This window comes from Scyliorhinus torazame, chromosome 6 (assembly GCF_047496885.1).
Source record: "Scyliorhinus torazame isolate Kashiwa2021f chromosome 6, sScyTor2.1, whole genome shotgun sequence".
Lineage (NCBI taxonomy): Eukaryota > Metazoa > Chordata > Chondrichthyes > Carcharhiniformes > Scyliorhinidae > Scyliorhinus > Scyliorhinus torazame.
In genome coordinates this window covers 245,526,788-245,542,805 of record NC_092712.1, presented here as the reverse complement: position 1 = coordinate 245,542,805, position 16,018 = coordinate 245,526,788, and the positions used below count along the sequence as shown (strand labels likewise).

Below are 16,018 nucleotides of genomic sequence, written 5' to 3'. Positions count from 1 at the left end.
ATCCCAGAGTGCTTAAGGAGGTGCCTCTGGAAATAGTGGATGCATTGCTGGTCATCTTCCGGGATTCTATGGACTGTGGAACTGTCCCTGCAGATTGGAGGGTGGCTCACGTCTCTCCAATATTCAAAAAGGGAGGGAGAGTGAAAGCAGGGAATTATAGACCAGTGTGCCTAACATCGGTAGTGGGGAACATTTAGAAAGCAGTAGCAGGACCAATCAGAGTCAGCAAGGATTTATGAAGGGAAAATCATGCTTTACAAATCTGTTGGAATTCTTTGAAGATGTAACCAGTGCAGTTGACAAGGATGAGCCAGTCGATGTGGTATATTTTGACTTCAGAAGGCTTTTGACAAAGTCCCGCATCAGAGATTATTGTGCAAAATTAAAGCGCATGGGATTGGGAGAAATGTATTGAGGTGGCAGAGAGGAAATAAAGAGTAGGGATTAATGGGTCCTTTTCAAATTGGCAGGCAGTAACTAGTGGGGTATCACAGGGGTCAGTGCTGGGACCCCAGCTATATATATTAATGATTTGGATGAGGGAACAAAATGTAACAAATCAAAGTTTGCAGATGATACCAAGTTAGGTGGGAGAGTGAATTGTGACGAGGATGCAGGGATCCTACAGCATGATCTGGACAGGTTGGGCGAGTAAGCAAATCAATGGCAGATGCAGTATAATTTGGATAAGTGTGTGGCTATTCACTTTGGAAGCAAAAACAGGAAGGCAGATTACTACCTGAATGGTTATAAATTGGGAGAGGGGAGTGTGCAGCCTGGGTGTCCTTGTGCACCAGTCGTTGAAGGTAAGCATGCAGGTGCAGCAGGCGGTAAAGAAGGCTAATGGCATGTTGGCCTTCATTGCGACAGGCTTAGAGTATAGCAGCAGGGATGTGTTGCTGCAATTATACAGGCCTTGGTGAGGCCACACCTGGATTATTGTCTGCAGTTTTGGTCTCCTTCTCTGAGGAAGGATGTTCTTGCTCTCGAGGGAGTGCAGCGAAGATTTACCAGACTGATTCCAAGGAATACCAGAGAGTGGTGGGATTCATTGCCACAGAGGGCGGTGGAGGCCGGGACGTTGAGTGTCTTTAAGACAGAAGTTGATAAATTCTTGATTTCTCGAGGAATTAAGGGCTATGGAGAGAGAGCGGGTAAATGGAGTTGAAATCAGCCATGATTGAATGGTGGAGTGGACTCGATGGGCCGAATGGCCTTACTTCCACTCCTATGTCTTATGGTCTTATGGTCTATGGTCTTATGGCGGGACTGTCATATGAGGAGAGATTGACTAGATTGGGATTGTTCTTGCTGGAGTTCAGAAGAATAAGGGGGGATCTCATTGAGACTTATAAAATGTTAACGGGACTAGACAAGGTAGATGCAGGGAAGATGTTACCAATGATGGGTGTGTACAGAACCAGGGGTCACAGTCTGAGGATGCAAGGGAAACCATTTCAGACAGAGAAAAGGCATTTGTTCACAGAAAGAGTGAGCCTGTGGGGTTTATTACCACAGGAAGTAGTTGATGCTAAAACTTTGAATATATTCAAGAGGCGGCTAGAGATAGCACTTGGGGAGAAGCGGATCAAAGGCTATGGGGAGAAAGCAGGTTTAGGCTATTGAGTTGGATGATCAGCGATGATCGTGATGAATGGCGGAGCAGGTTCGAAGGGCCAAAACGCCTCTTCCTGCTCCTATCTTCTATGTATCAGCATAAGCCGAGAGGACCACCCCAATGCCCGGCCCATGCAGAATCAGTCCTGGCAACCTCCTCCACAGGAGGCGCAGGAAAGGCTCCATGCACAGTGGTAGCACTGTAGCATGGTGGCTCGCACTGTTGCTTCACAGTACCAGGGTCCTTGGTTCGATTCCCGCTTGGGTCACTGTCATGCAGAGTCTGCACGTTCTCCCCTTGACTGCACGGGTTTCCTCCGGATAGTCCGGTTTCCTCCCACATGTCCTGAAACACGTTCTTGTTAGGTGAATTGACATTCTAAATCTCCCTCCGTGTACCCGAACAGGCGCCGGAGGGTGGCGACTAGCGGCTTTTCACAGTAACTTCATTGCAGTGTTAATGTAAGCCTATTTTTGACAATAAATATTATTATTATTAAATGGAGTAGAGTTGGCCAGACAAGGGACAGACCTGACACACTCCTCTCCCAAAGCGAAGGGGCGCCGTCAGGGACCCGTTAACCTTAACGAGACACTCTGCGGCAGTGTACAGAAGTCGGATCTGAGCGATTAAATGCGTCCCGAATTCTTGAAGAGTCCGGAATAAATATTCGGGATCCACCCTGTCAAAACACCTTCTCTCCTGATCAAGGGACAGAAGGCACTCGACAGACAAGCTCTGTGGGAATGGTGGATCAGGTCCCAGACCAAAGAACAAAGAAAAATTACAGCACAGGAACAGGCCCTTCGGCCCTCTAAGCCTGCGCCAATCCAGATCCTCTATCTAAAACTGTTGCCTATTTTCTAAGGATCTGTATCCCTCTGCTCCCTGGCCATTCATGTATCTGTCTAGATACATCGTAAATGACGCTATCGTGCCTGCCTCTACCACCTCCGCCGGCAATGCGTTCCAGGCACCCACCACCCTCTGCGTAAAGAACTTTCCACGCGTATTTCCGTTGAAACTTTTCCCCTCACCTTGAACTCGTGACCCCTAGTAATTGAGTCCCCCACTCTGGGAAAAAGCTTCTTGCTATCCACTCTGTCTCTACCTCTCATGATTTTGTAGATCTCAATGAGGTCCCCCCTCAACCTCTGTCTTTCTAATGAAAATAATCCTAATCTACTCAACCTCTCTTCATAGCTAGCACCCTTCATACCAGGAAACATCCTGGTGTACCTCCTCTGCACCTTCTCCAAAGCATCCACATCCTTTTGGTAATGCGGCGACCAGAACTGTACGCAGTATTCCACATGTGGCCAAACCAAAGTCTTACACAACTGTAACATGACCTGCCAACTCTTGTACTCAATACCCCTTCCGATGAAGGAAAGCATGCCATATGCCTTCTTTACCACTCTATCGACCTGCGCAGCCACCTTCAGGGTACAATGGACCTGAACACCCAGATCTCTCTGTACATCAATTTTCCCCAGGGCTTTTTCATTTACCACATAGTTCGCTCTTGAATTGGATCTTCCAAAATGCATCACCTCGCATTTGCCTGGATTGAACACCATCTGCCATTTCTTCGCCCAACTCTCCAATCTATCTATATTCTGCTGTATTCATTGACAGTCCCCTTCACTGTCTGCTACTCCACCAATCTTAGTGGAATCTGCAAACTTGCTAATACCTTCCTCCAGATGATTTATGTATATCACAAACAACAGTGGTCCCAGCACGGATCCCTGTGGAACACCACTGGTCACAGTTCTCCCTTTTGAGAAACTCCCTTCCACTACTACTCCCTGTCTCCTGTTGCCCAGCCAGTTCTTTATCCATCTAGCTAGTACACCCTGGACCCCATGAGACTTCACTTTCTCCATCAGCCTACCATGGGCAACGTTATCAAATGCCTCACTGAAGTCCATGTATCTGACATCCACAGCTCTTCCCTCATTAATCAACATTGTCACTTCCTCAAAGAATTCTATTAAGTTGGTAAGACATGACCTCCCCTGCACAAAACCGTGTTGCCTATCACTGATAAGCCCATTTTCTTCCAAATGGGAATAGATCCTATCCTTCAGTATCTTCTCCAGCAGCTTCCCTACCACTGACGTCAGGCTCACCGGTCTATAATTACCTGGATTATCCCTGCTACCCTTCTTAAACAAGGGGACAACATTAGCAATTCAACAGTCCTCCGGTACCTCATCCGTGTTCAGGGATGCTGCAAAGATATCTGTTAAGGCCCCAGCTATCTCCTCTCTCACTTCCCTCAGTAACCTGGGATAGATCCCATCCAGACCCGGGGACTTGTCTACCTTAATGCCTTTTAGAATACCCTACACATCCTCCCTCCTTATGCCGACTTGACCTAGAGTAATTAAACATCTATCCCTAACCTCAACATCCGTCATGTCCCTCTCCTCGGTGAATACCGATGCAAAGTACTCACCCATTTTCTCTGACTCCACGCATACCTTTCCTCCTTTGTCCTTGAGTGGGCCAACCCTTTCTCTAGTTACCCTCTTGCTCCTTATATATGAATAAAAGGCTTTGGGATTTCCTTAACCCTGTTTGCTAAAGCTATTTCATGACCCCTTTTAGCCCTCGATTCCTCATTTCAGATTGGTCCTACATTCCCGATTGGTCCTACATTCCCGATATTCTTCCAAAGCTTCGTCTGTCTTCAGTCGCCAAACCTTATGTCTGCTTCCTTTTTCCTCTTAGCTAGTCTCACAATTTCACCTGTCATCAATGGTTCCCTAATCTTGCCATTTCTATCCCTCATTTTCACAGTGACATGTCTGTCCTGCACTCTAATCAACCTCTCTTTAAAAGCCTCCCACATATCAAATGTGGATTTACCTTCAAACAGCTGTTCCCAATCCACATTTCCCAGCTCCTTTTTCGAATTTTGGTAGAGTTGGCCTTCCCGCAATTTAGCACTCTTCCTTTAGGACCACTCTCGTCTTTGTCCATGAGTATTCTAAAACTTTTTTAAAAAATATGTTTCTTAAGAATTTTTAAACAAAATTTTCAACCTTACAAACAAGCCCCCCCCCCCTTCCCGTAACACAAAAGAAAGAAAGCTCGCATAGCAAGACATGAACATGGCAAGTCAATATGACGCAGAACTTTGTACATTGGATTCCTCCCGTACATTTCAGTTTTCCGGATCATTCATGTATTTTCTTGCTCAAATGTCCCCCAGAAAAAAAAAACTTCCCCCTCCCTCCCTCCTCCCCCCCCACCCCCCCGGCAGGAAAGATATCCCCCCTCCTCCCCCCCTGGGTTGCTGCTGCTGCTGTCCGACCTTCATCCGAGATAGTCTAGGAACGGTTGCCACCGCCTGTAGAACCCCTGCGCAGACCCTCTCAAGGCAAACTTTATCCTCTCCAATTTGATAAGCCCAGCCATATCATTTATCCAGGCTTCCACGCTGGGGGGCTTTTGCCTTTCCACATTAACATGATCCTTCGCCGGGCTACTAGGGACGCAAAGGCCAGAATACCGGCCTCTTTCGCCTCCTGCACTCCTGGCTCGTCCGCTACTCCAAATAGTGCTAGCCCCCAGCTTGGCTTGACCCGGACGTTCACCACCTTAGATACTATTCTCGCAACTCCCCTCCAGAACCCGTCCAGTGCCGTGCATGACCAAAACATATGGACATGGTTCGCCGGGCTTCCTGAGCACTTCCCACATCTGTCCTCCACCCCAAAGAACCTACTCAGCCTCGCCCCCGTCATGTGCGCTCTGTGAACTACCTTAAACTGTATCAGGCTGAACCTGGCACACGAGGAAGAGGAATTAACCCTACTTAGGGCATCAGTCCACAGCCCCTCCTCAATCTCCTCCCCCAGCTCCTCTTCCCATTTACCCTTCAGCTCCTCTACGAAAGCCTCCCCCTCTTCTTTCATCTCCTGATATATCGCCAACACCTTGCCCTCTCCGACCCATACGCCCAAAATCACCCTGTCTTGAATCCCCTGTGCCGGGAGCAGCGGGAATTCCCTCACCTGCCGCCTCACAAACGCCCTTACTTGCATGTACCTGAAAGCGTTTCCCGGGGGTAGCCCAAACTTCTCCTCCAGCGCCCCTAAGCTCGCAAACGTCCCATCAATGAACAGGTCCCCCATTCTTTTAATCCCTGCCCTATGCCAGCTCTGAAACCCCCCGTCCATCCTTCCCGGGACAAACCGATGGCTGTCTCTGATTGGGGACCACACCGAGGCTCCCATCGCACCCCTGTGCCGTCTCCACTGCCCCCAGATCTTTAGCGCTGCCGCCACCACCGGGCTCGTGGTGTACCTTGTCGGCGAGAGTGGCAGTGGTGCCGTCACCAGCGCCCCCAGGTTCGTTCCTTTGCAGGACGCCATCTCCAACCTCTTCCAAGCCGCCCCCTCTCCCTCCATCACCCACTTACGGATCATCGCCACGTTGGCTGCCCAATAGTAGCCACCCAGATTCGGCAACGCCAGCCCTCCTCTACCCCTATTTTGCTCCAGGAACCCCCTCCTTACCCTCGGGGTCTTACTCGCTCACACAAAGCCCATAATGCTCATGCCTACCCTCTTAAAAAAGCCCTTGGTGATCACAATTGGAAGGCATTGAAATACAAAAAGAAACCTCGGAAGGACCACCATTTTAATCGACTATACTCTGCCCGCCAGCGAGAGCAGCAACATGTCCCATCGTTTAAAGTCCTCCTCCATCTGCTCCACCAGCCTCGTCAAGTTAAGTTTGTGCAGGGCCCCCCAGCTCCGAGCTACCTGGATCCCCAAGTATCGAAAGCTCCTATCCGCCCTCCTCAGCGGTAGGTCGTCTATCCCTCTTCCCTGATCCCCCGGATGCACCACAAAGAGCTCGCTCTTCCCTACATTGAGCTTATAGCCCGAGAAGTCCCCAAACTCCCTTAGGATCTGCATGACCTCCACCATCCCCTCCACTGGGTCCGCCACATACAGCAACAGGTCATCTGCATACAGCGACACTCGATGCTCCTCTCCCCCTCGGACCACCCCCCTCCATTTTGCAGACTCCCCTAATGCCATGGCCAAAGGTTCAATTGCTAGTGCAAACAACAAGGGGGACAGGGGACACCCCTGCCTCGTCCCTCGATACAGCCGAAAATAGTCGGACCTCCGCCGATTCGTGACCACACTCGCCACCGGGGCTCTATATTGGAGTTTAACCCAACTGATAAACCCCTCTCCAAACCCAAACCTCCGCAACACTTCCCATAGATATTTCCACTCTACTCGGTCAAAGGCCTTCTCCGCGTCCATAGCTGCCACTATCTCCGCCTCTCCATCCACCGATGGCATCATTATCACATTTAGGAGCCTTCGCACATTGGTATTTAGCTGCCTACCCTTTACGAATCCCGTCTGGTCCTCGTGAATCACCCCCGGGACACAGTCCTCAATCCTCGTAGCCAACATTTTTGCCAGCAACTTAGCATCTACGTTGAGGAGCGAGATCGGTCTATACGACCCGCATTGCAGTGGGTCCTTATCCCGCTTCAGGATCAAAGAGATCGTCGCCTCCGACACTGTCGGGGGCAGGGTCCCCCCCCTCCCTTGCTTCATTGAAGGTCCTTACCAGCAGCGGGGCTAACAGGTCTACATATTTCCTATAGAACTCCACCGGGAACCCATCCGGCCCCGGGGCCTTCCCTGCCTGCATGCTCCCCAGTCCTTTAACCAGCTCCTCCACCCCAATTGGTGCCCCCAAACCAGCCACCTCCCGCTCCTCCACCCTTGGGAACCTCAGTTGGTCCAAGAATCGTCGCATCCCCTCTTTTCCCCCTGGGGGCTGGGACCTATACAGCTCCTCGTAAAAGGCCTTGAATGTATCATTCACTTTCACCGCACTCCGCACCGTAGTTCCCCTGCCATCCTTGACTCTACCTATTTCCCTCGCTGCCATCCTCTTACGGAGCTGATGTGCCAGCATCATATTCATACATCGCCCCCTGTGCCTTTCTCCACTGTGCCTCTGCCTTCCCCGTGGTCAACAGGTCGAACTCCGTCTGGAGACTTCGTCTCTCCCCGAGTAGTCCCTCATCAGGGGCCTCTGCATATCTCCTGTCCATCCTTAAAATCTCCCCCACTAACCTCTCCCTTTCCCTGCCCTCTCTCTTCTCCCTATGAGCCCTGATGGAGATTAACTCTCCCCTGACCACCGCCTTCAGCGCCTCCCATACTACTCCCACCTGCACCTCCCCGTTGTCATTGGCCTCCATATACCTTTCGATGCACCCCCGCACCCTCCCACACACTTCCTCGTCTGCCAGCAGTCCCACATCCAACCGCCACAACGGGCGTTGGTCCCTCTCCTCCTCCAGCTCTAGCTCCACCCAATGCGGGGCGTTGTCTGAAATAGCTATGGCCGAATACTCCGTTCCCTCCACTTTCAGGATCAATGCCCTGCCCAGAACAAAAAAATCTATCCGGGAATAGGCCTCATGTACATGGGAGAAAAAAGAAAATTCTCTGGCCAAGGGCCTGGCAAATCTCCATGGATCTACTCCCCCCACCTGATCCATAAACCCCCTGAGCACCTTGGCCGCAGCCGGCCTCTTCCACGTCCTAGATCTGGAACGATCTAATGCTGGGTCCAACACAGTGTTGAAATCCCCACCCATTCTCAAGCTCCCTACCTCCAAGTCCGGAATGCGCCCCAACATCCGTTTCATGAATCCAGCATCGTCCCAGTTCGGGGCGTATACATTTACCAATACTACCTCCGTCCCCTGCAACCTACCGCTCACCATCACGCATCGGCCTCCATTGTCCGCTACTATGTTCTTGGCCTCAAACGACACCCGCTTCCCCACCAGTATTGCCACCCCTCTATTCTTCGCATCCAGCCCCGAATGGAACACCTGTCCTCCCATCCCTTCCTTAACCTGACCTGATCTGCCACCTTCAGATGTGTGTCCTGAAGCATGACCACGTCTGCCTTCAGTCCCTTTAAGTGCACGAACACTCGGGCCCTCTTAACCGGCCCATTTAGGCCTCTCGCATTCCACGTGATCAGCCGGATTGGGGGGCTACCCCCCACCCTCCCCCCCACCCCACCCACCCCACCCCCCTCCCCCCCTCCACAACACCCCCCCCCCCCCCCCCCCCCCACCCCCGCCGACTAGCCATCTCCTATCTTAGGCCAGTCCCGTGCCCGCGTCTCCCGCACCCTCCAGTCCCCCAGACGGGGAACCCCCGCCCCGACCACCTCTTCCATTTTCAGTTCCCCCTCGGCCAGTGCAGCAGCAACCCTATTGTCCCCCCCTCTCTCCCCTTCCCTCCCCGCTAGATCCGCATCTAGCTCTTTTGCTCCCCCCATACTACTTCCGTGAGTCAGTTGACTTCTGCTGACCCCGGCTTCCCCCGCCTTCCAGTTGATCTCCCCCGTGTGGGAATCTCTCCTCCTCCTTACGTTCCTCCATCCCCCCCCTCCCTAGCGTGGGAAAAAGCCAGCCCCGCCCCCTGTGGCGCAGCTCCTGTTGCGGCCTTATCCCAGTTCCCCCATCCCCGAGTCTCACCTCCCTCCAGCACCGACGCCCACATTCCCCACTATCTCATCAAAAGAAAAAAGAACTCTTCCCCCATCCCCATCCATCATCCCACCCGTGAAACATTCTTTACCCATATTTACAACCCTGTATACAGTCAACATCTCCCCCACAACCACAGCCCCTCAGTTCAAGTCCAATTTTTCGGTTTGGATAAAGGTCCAAGCCTCTTCTGGCGTTTCGAAATAGTGGTGTCGGTCCTGATAAGTGGCCCACAGTCGCGAAGGTTGCAGCATTCCGAATCTCAATCTTTTTTTATGCAGCACCGCCTTGGCCCGGTTGAAGCCCGCTCTCCTCTTTGCCACCTCCGCACTCCAGTCTCCCATCTACTGCTCCGCACCTTCTTGGCCCATCTCAGGACACTCTCTTTGTCCGCGAAGCGATGGAACCTCACCATTATCGTCCTTGGCGACTCAACAGCCTTGGGTCTCCTCGCCAGGACCCGGTGAGCCCCTTCTAGCTCCAGGGGGCTCGGGGAAACCTCCGCACCCATCAGCGAATGGAGCATCGTGCTCACATATGCCCCGGCATCAGCCCCCTCCACTCCTTCGGGGAGACCCAGAATCCGGAGATTCTTCCTCCTCGACCTGTTCTCCAGGACCTCGAGTCTCTCGGCCCACCTCTTGTGCACCGCCTCGTGCGCTTCCATCTTTACCGCCAGGCCCAGGATCTCGTCCTCGTTCTCATTAGTTTTATCCCTCACCTCACGGAGCTCCACCGCCTGGGCCTTCTGGGTCTCCTTCAGCCCCTCGATCGCCAACAGCATTGGTGCCAGCACCTCCTTTTTAAGCTCCTCCACGCAGCGCCTGAGGAACTCCTGCTGGTGCGGCCCCCATGCTGCTTGATCTCCGTCCTCCGCCATCTTGATTTTTCCCCCTCGTTTTTGCCGCTGCTCCAAAGCCTCTTTCTCCGTCGCTCCACCGCTAATCCCCGCCATGCGACGTAACCTTCCCACACGGGATTCAATCAAAAAATTTCCATTGGGGCTCCTCCGGAGAGCCCAAAAGTCCGTTATAGCGGGAGCTGCCGAAATGTGCTAACCGGAAGTCTGAGTATTCTAAAACTTACAGAATTGTGATCACTATTCCCGAAGTAATCCCCAACTGAAACTTCAACCACCTGGCCGGGCTCATTCCCCAACAGCAGGTCCAGTATGGCCCCTTCCCGAGTTGGACTATTTACATACTGCTCTAGAAAACCCTCCTGGATGCTCCTTACAAATTCTGCTCCATCTAGACCTCTGACACTAAGTGTATCCAAGTCAATGTTGGGAAAATTAAAATCTCCTATCACCACTACCCTGTTGCTCCTACATCTTTCCATAATCTGTTTTCATATTTGTACCTCTATCTCACGCTCGCTGTTGGGCGGTCTGTAGTACAGCCTCAACATTGTTACCGCACCCTTCCTATTTCTGAGCTCTGCCCATATCGCCTCACTGCTCCATTCCTCCATAGTGCCCTCCTTCGGCACAGCTGTGATATCCTCTCTGACCAGTAATGCAACTCCTCCACCGCTTTTACCTCCCTCTCTAACCTGCCTGAAGCATCGATCTCCTGGGATATTTAGTTGCCAATCATGCCTTTCCCTCAACCAAGTCTCAGTAATAGCAATGACATCATACATGGGCCGAGTGGCCTAATTCTGCCCCTATGTCTTACGGTTATCAAGCAAGTCATCAAGCACCTATCTATTCTAATTGCATTTTCCAGCACGTGGTCCATAGGCTTGCATGCTATGGCATTTCAAATGCTTATCTAAATGCTTCTTAAACGTTGTGAGTGTTCCACCTCTACCACCCTTTAAGGTAGAGAGTTCCAGATTCCCACCACCCTCTGGGTCAAAAAGTTTTTTTTCCCGTCCAAGTCTCTTGCCCCTTACCTTAAATCTATGCTGTCTGGTTGTTGACACCTCTACTAAAGGGAAAGGTTTCTTCCCATCTACCCTATCTATGTCCCTCAATTTTGTACACCTCACTCAAGTCCGCTCGAAGGAAAACAACCTCAGCCGAACCAGACTCTCTTCATAGCCGAAACGCTCCAACCCAGACGATATCTCCTCTGCATCCTCTCAACTGCAATTACATTCTTTCTGTAGTGCGACGACCAGAACTGCACAGTACTTGAACTATGGCCTAACAAGTGCTTTATACAACCCCATCATAACCCCCCTGCTTTGGTTAGTCATCCCAAAATGCAATACCTCACACTAACTTCCATTTACCACTGTTTTGCCTCTCTGACCAGCTCGACTATATTGCCCTGTAATCTAAGGCTTTCCTCCTCACTATTTACTACATCACCAATTTTCATGTTATCTGCAAACCTATTGATCATAGCCCCTACATTCAAGTCTAGATCATTAATGTACACCACAAACAGAAAGGGACCCAGCACCATTCCATGCAAGACATTATTGGGCACAAGCTTCTAGTCACAAAACCAACCTTCAACCATCACCCTCTGCCTCCCGTTATTGAGCCACTTTTGGATTTAATTTGCCAAATTGTCCTGAATCCCATGGGCTCTTACCTTCTTGCTTTTTTTTAAAAGCAAATTCTTTTTCAATTTCTTTTTATCCTGTTAACTTGTTTCTACATCTAATAACCAAAATTTTGATTTGGTATATAAGTCATCTACATTGCAAACAATTCCTGTGCTTCATGCAAAGTCAATAATGTACATAATTCTTACTCGATAGTTGGTGATAGAGGACCTGTGAGCTTTTCTTCATGGTATCATCTGCTCAAGCTTGCCCTCCACTTTATTCATGATGCACTCTAGAAATTAAAATAAAACACTTGTGTTAAACAGTATATAGAAATTATGTAACCAAATTCTATGACACATTGAAAATCTCTACCATGAACATAGTAACATTTCAGATCCTAGGGTTTACAATTTGGAGAATATTATAAAGTCTGAAAGGAAACTTACTGAATTCTGTACAAAGAATCTAGCAAGCTAATTCGCATTCTTGTGTTAAAATTCTCCCATGGTCATCCTCTTTCCTATCGCTTCATCCCAACATCTTTTCTAAATTCCCACTGTTCTCCAATTCTGGTCTCGAATGCACCCTTGATTTCCATTGCCCAGCAAGGTCAGTGGCCATGCTTTCAGTTGCCTAGGCTCTAAGATTTTCAATTTCCTTTTTAAACCTCTTAAGCCTTGCTACCTCTCTCTCTCTCCTCACTCAAGGCCCCACATAAACGCAAGGTGTTTGTGTATTCCTGGAGCCTTTTCACATGCTTGCCCACACGTTAGCACAGTGGTTAGCACTGTTGCTTCACAGCTCCAGGGACCCGGGTTCGATTCCCGGCTTGGGTCACTGTCTGTGCAGAGTCTGCATGTTCCTCTGTGTCTGCGAGGGTTTCCTCACACAGTCCAAAGATGCGCAGGTCAGGTGGAGTGCTCATGCCAAATTGCCCTTTGTGTCCAATAAAAAAGGTTGGGTGAGTTTCCTGGGTTACAGGGATAATGTTGTTCCATTGTTTAAGAAGGGCAGCAGGGATAATCCAGGAAATTATAGGCCGGTGAGCCTTACGTCAGTGGTAGGGAAATTATTGGAAAAGATTCTTAGAGATAGGATTTACTCACATTTAAAAAGAAATGGACTTATGAGTGATGGACAGCATGGTTTATTAACGGGGAGGTCATGCCTCACTAATTTTATCGAGTTTTTCGAGGAAGTGACAAAGATGATCGAGGAGAGAAAGGCAGTAGATGTTGTATACATGGACTTCAGTAAAGCCTTTGACAAGGTAGCTCATGATAGACTGGTACAAAAGGTGAAGTCACATGGGATCAGAGGAGAGCTGGCAATTGGATACAGAACTGGTTCCGGCACAGAAGACAGAGGGTGGCAGAAGAAGGGTGCTTTTCTGAATGGAAGGCTGTGGCTAGCGGCGATCCACAGGGATAAGTTCCAGGGCCTTTGTTGTTTGCGGTGTGTATAAATGATTTGAAGAAAATGTAGCTGGCCTGATTAGTAAGTTCGCAGATGATACAAAAATGGTGGAGTTGCGGATAGTGAAGAGGATTGTCAGAGGATACAGCAAGATATAAACTAATTGGAGTCTTGGGCGGAGAAATGGCAGATGGAGTTCATCCGAACAAATGCAAGGTAATGCACTTTTAAATGCATGTAGGAATGACACAATAAATGGTAGAACTCTTGAGAGTACTGACTGGCAGGGAGATCTGGGTGTGCATATCCACCGATCACTGAAAGTGGCAACACATAAGGTGGTCAAGGAGCATGCTGGCCTTCATCAGTTGGGGCGCTGAATATAAAAATTGTCAAGTCATTTTTAAAAAAATGCATTTTATTACAAACATGTATCAAAACTGGTTGCATCGAATAAACACCCCGGGAAACATCCTTCCCTACAATCAACCAAACAGTCTGTACAGATTTTCCCCCTTTTTCACCCCCCCCCCCCCCCCCCCCCTGCGATGAACAGCCCCTCAAACACGGTCACAAACATCCCCCACCTTTGCCAAAACTCCCCTGAACAGCCCCTTAACTCATACTTTATCTTCTCTAATCGCAGGAAGTCGTACAGGTCACCCAACCAAGAAGCTACCCTCGGTGGCGATGCCGACCGCCACTCCAGCAAAATGCGCCGACGTGCAATCAGACAGGCGTAGACCAAGACATTGGACTTCGTGCTCTCCATGATCTCCGGCTTCTCTGAAACCCCAAATATCACAACCAAAGGGTCCTGGTCCACCTCCTCCTCCACTATCCTAGCTAAGACCACGAACACTCCCGCCCAGAATTTTTCCAATTTTTTGCAACACCAAACCATGTGTGTGTGATTCGCTGGTCCCTGCCCACACCTCACACTTATCTGCTACCCCCTGAAAGAACCCACTCATTCTCGCCTGAGTCACATGCACCCTGTGCACCACTTTAAACTGTATCAAGCTCATCCTTGCACAAGAGGAGGTCCTGTTTACCCTACGCAGTGCCTCACTCCATGCTCCCCAATTGATCTCCCCTCCAAACTCCACTTCCTATTTCTCCTTGATCTTCATCACCCTCTCACCTCTCTGCTCCCCCAGCCATTTGTATATATCCCCAATTCTTCTCTCCCCTTCCACATCCGGAAGCAGCAGTCACTCCAGCAGGGTGTATCCCGGCATCCTAGGGAACCCCCTCCAGACCTTTTGCGCAAAGTCCCTAACCTGCAGATACCTGAACTCACTCCCGCTCGGCAGCTCTACCCGCTCCCTTAGCTCCTCCAGACTGGCCAACCCTCTCTCCAAATACAAATCCCTCACCTTGACCAGCACACGTCCGTCATCTTCACCAGCCCCACCTCCCTCATCTTGCTGGTCAAGTCATGTTGCAGCTGTACAGGACCTTAGTTAGGCCTCATTTGGAATATTGTGTACAATTCTGGTCGCCACGCTACCAGAAGAATGTGAATGCTTTGGAGAGGGTACAGAAACGGTTTACTAGGATGTTGCCTGGTATGGAGGACATTAGCGATGAGGAGAGGTTAGGTAAACTCGGTCTGTTCTCACTGGAACGACGGAGGTTCAGAGGCAACCTGATAAAGGTCTACAAGGTTGAGTTGCATGGACAGAGCAGATAGTCAGATGTTCTTTCTTAGGGTAGTAGAGTGAAGTACTAGGGAACATAGGTTTAAAGTGCATGGGGAAAAGTTTAGAACAGATGTGTGAGGCAAATTTGTTTTACACTGAGGGTGGTAAATATATGGAACGTGCTGCCTGGGGAAGTGGTGGGAGCAGATACGATAGCAGCATTTAAGGGGCATCTAGGCACATACATGAATAGGGTGGTATACGGACTCCCTTTACCACAGAAAGCTGTAAAGGCTGGGTCGTAAGTATGTTCAAGGCTGAGATAGACAGATTTTTAATCAGTAAGGGAATCAAGGGTTATGGTATTATGATCCCAGACCAGACCCCAACAGTGGCTAGGATACTGGACAGGATCCAATACTTTATCTTTAATATTCTAAGACTGTGAGAAAGGAATACAGGAGTGATTTCACGCAAAATATGGACATGATATATTAAAACAAACTTTATTACTAACACAGTGTTAAAATATCTTTAACATCACACAAGGAAATAGCTTACACATACCCTTTAAACAACTCTACTCAATGCAGTGACACAATAATCCTTAATTGCTATCTCTATTTCCACTTAAACCAACCCATCTCAGGTCAACATCCACTTTTAAATACGACTAGCAGATCGAGGAATACTTGTTTAAGAGATGTTCTTTGACACTGTTTTAAGAGATAGATCTGAATCCTGTCAGAAAAATTAAGGATCTCTAACTGAAGTCTTCAGAAACTGTCTTCATGGTTTGACTTCCAGGAATCAACTGCACTGCCTGTTTTTCTGCAAAATGCCTGGTAGTCTAGCTCCTCCCATCAGTTACATCATCTTACCAAGCTGAAACAATGTCTCCAACTATCTACTCCCCAGGCAACCCTCTTAGTCCAAACAAAAATCCATTATCCCAAGCTTTCACAATGATTTAATTGCACCTTTGGCTCCCAAAAAGTCCATCTGTCTTGCAAGCCAGGATTTTTAGCCCAAGCTTTTACAATGCTTTAATTGCACCTTCGGCTCCCAAAAAGTCCAGCTGTCTTACAGTCATACACACATTAACTCAGAGTTTTAACCCTTACTGCACCAAATACATTTACTACAACATATCTGAAATTCCTACATTCATCACAATGAGAATAAGATGGGAAAGTGGAGTTGAGGATTATATCAGATCAGCCATGATTTCATTGAACAGTGGAGCAGGTGTTATGGGCTGAA

General features: G+C 49.3%; 1 long non-coding RNA gene across 1 annotated transcript in view; it reads right to left on the bottom strand.

Annotated features, from left to right (window-relative positions):
- LOC140425363 (uncharacterized) overlaps positions 1-16,018 on the bottom strand; it is a 184,916-nt gene that overhangs the window by 52,807 nt on the left and 116,091 nt on the right. The window contains exon 4 of the long non-coding RNA XR_011947842.1: positions 11,897-11,982. This is a non-coding gene — a long non-coding RNA (uncharacterized lncRNA). The remainder of the gene's footprint in view (positions 1-11,896; positions 11,983-16,018) is intronic.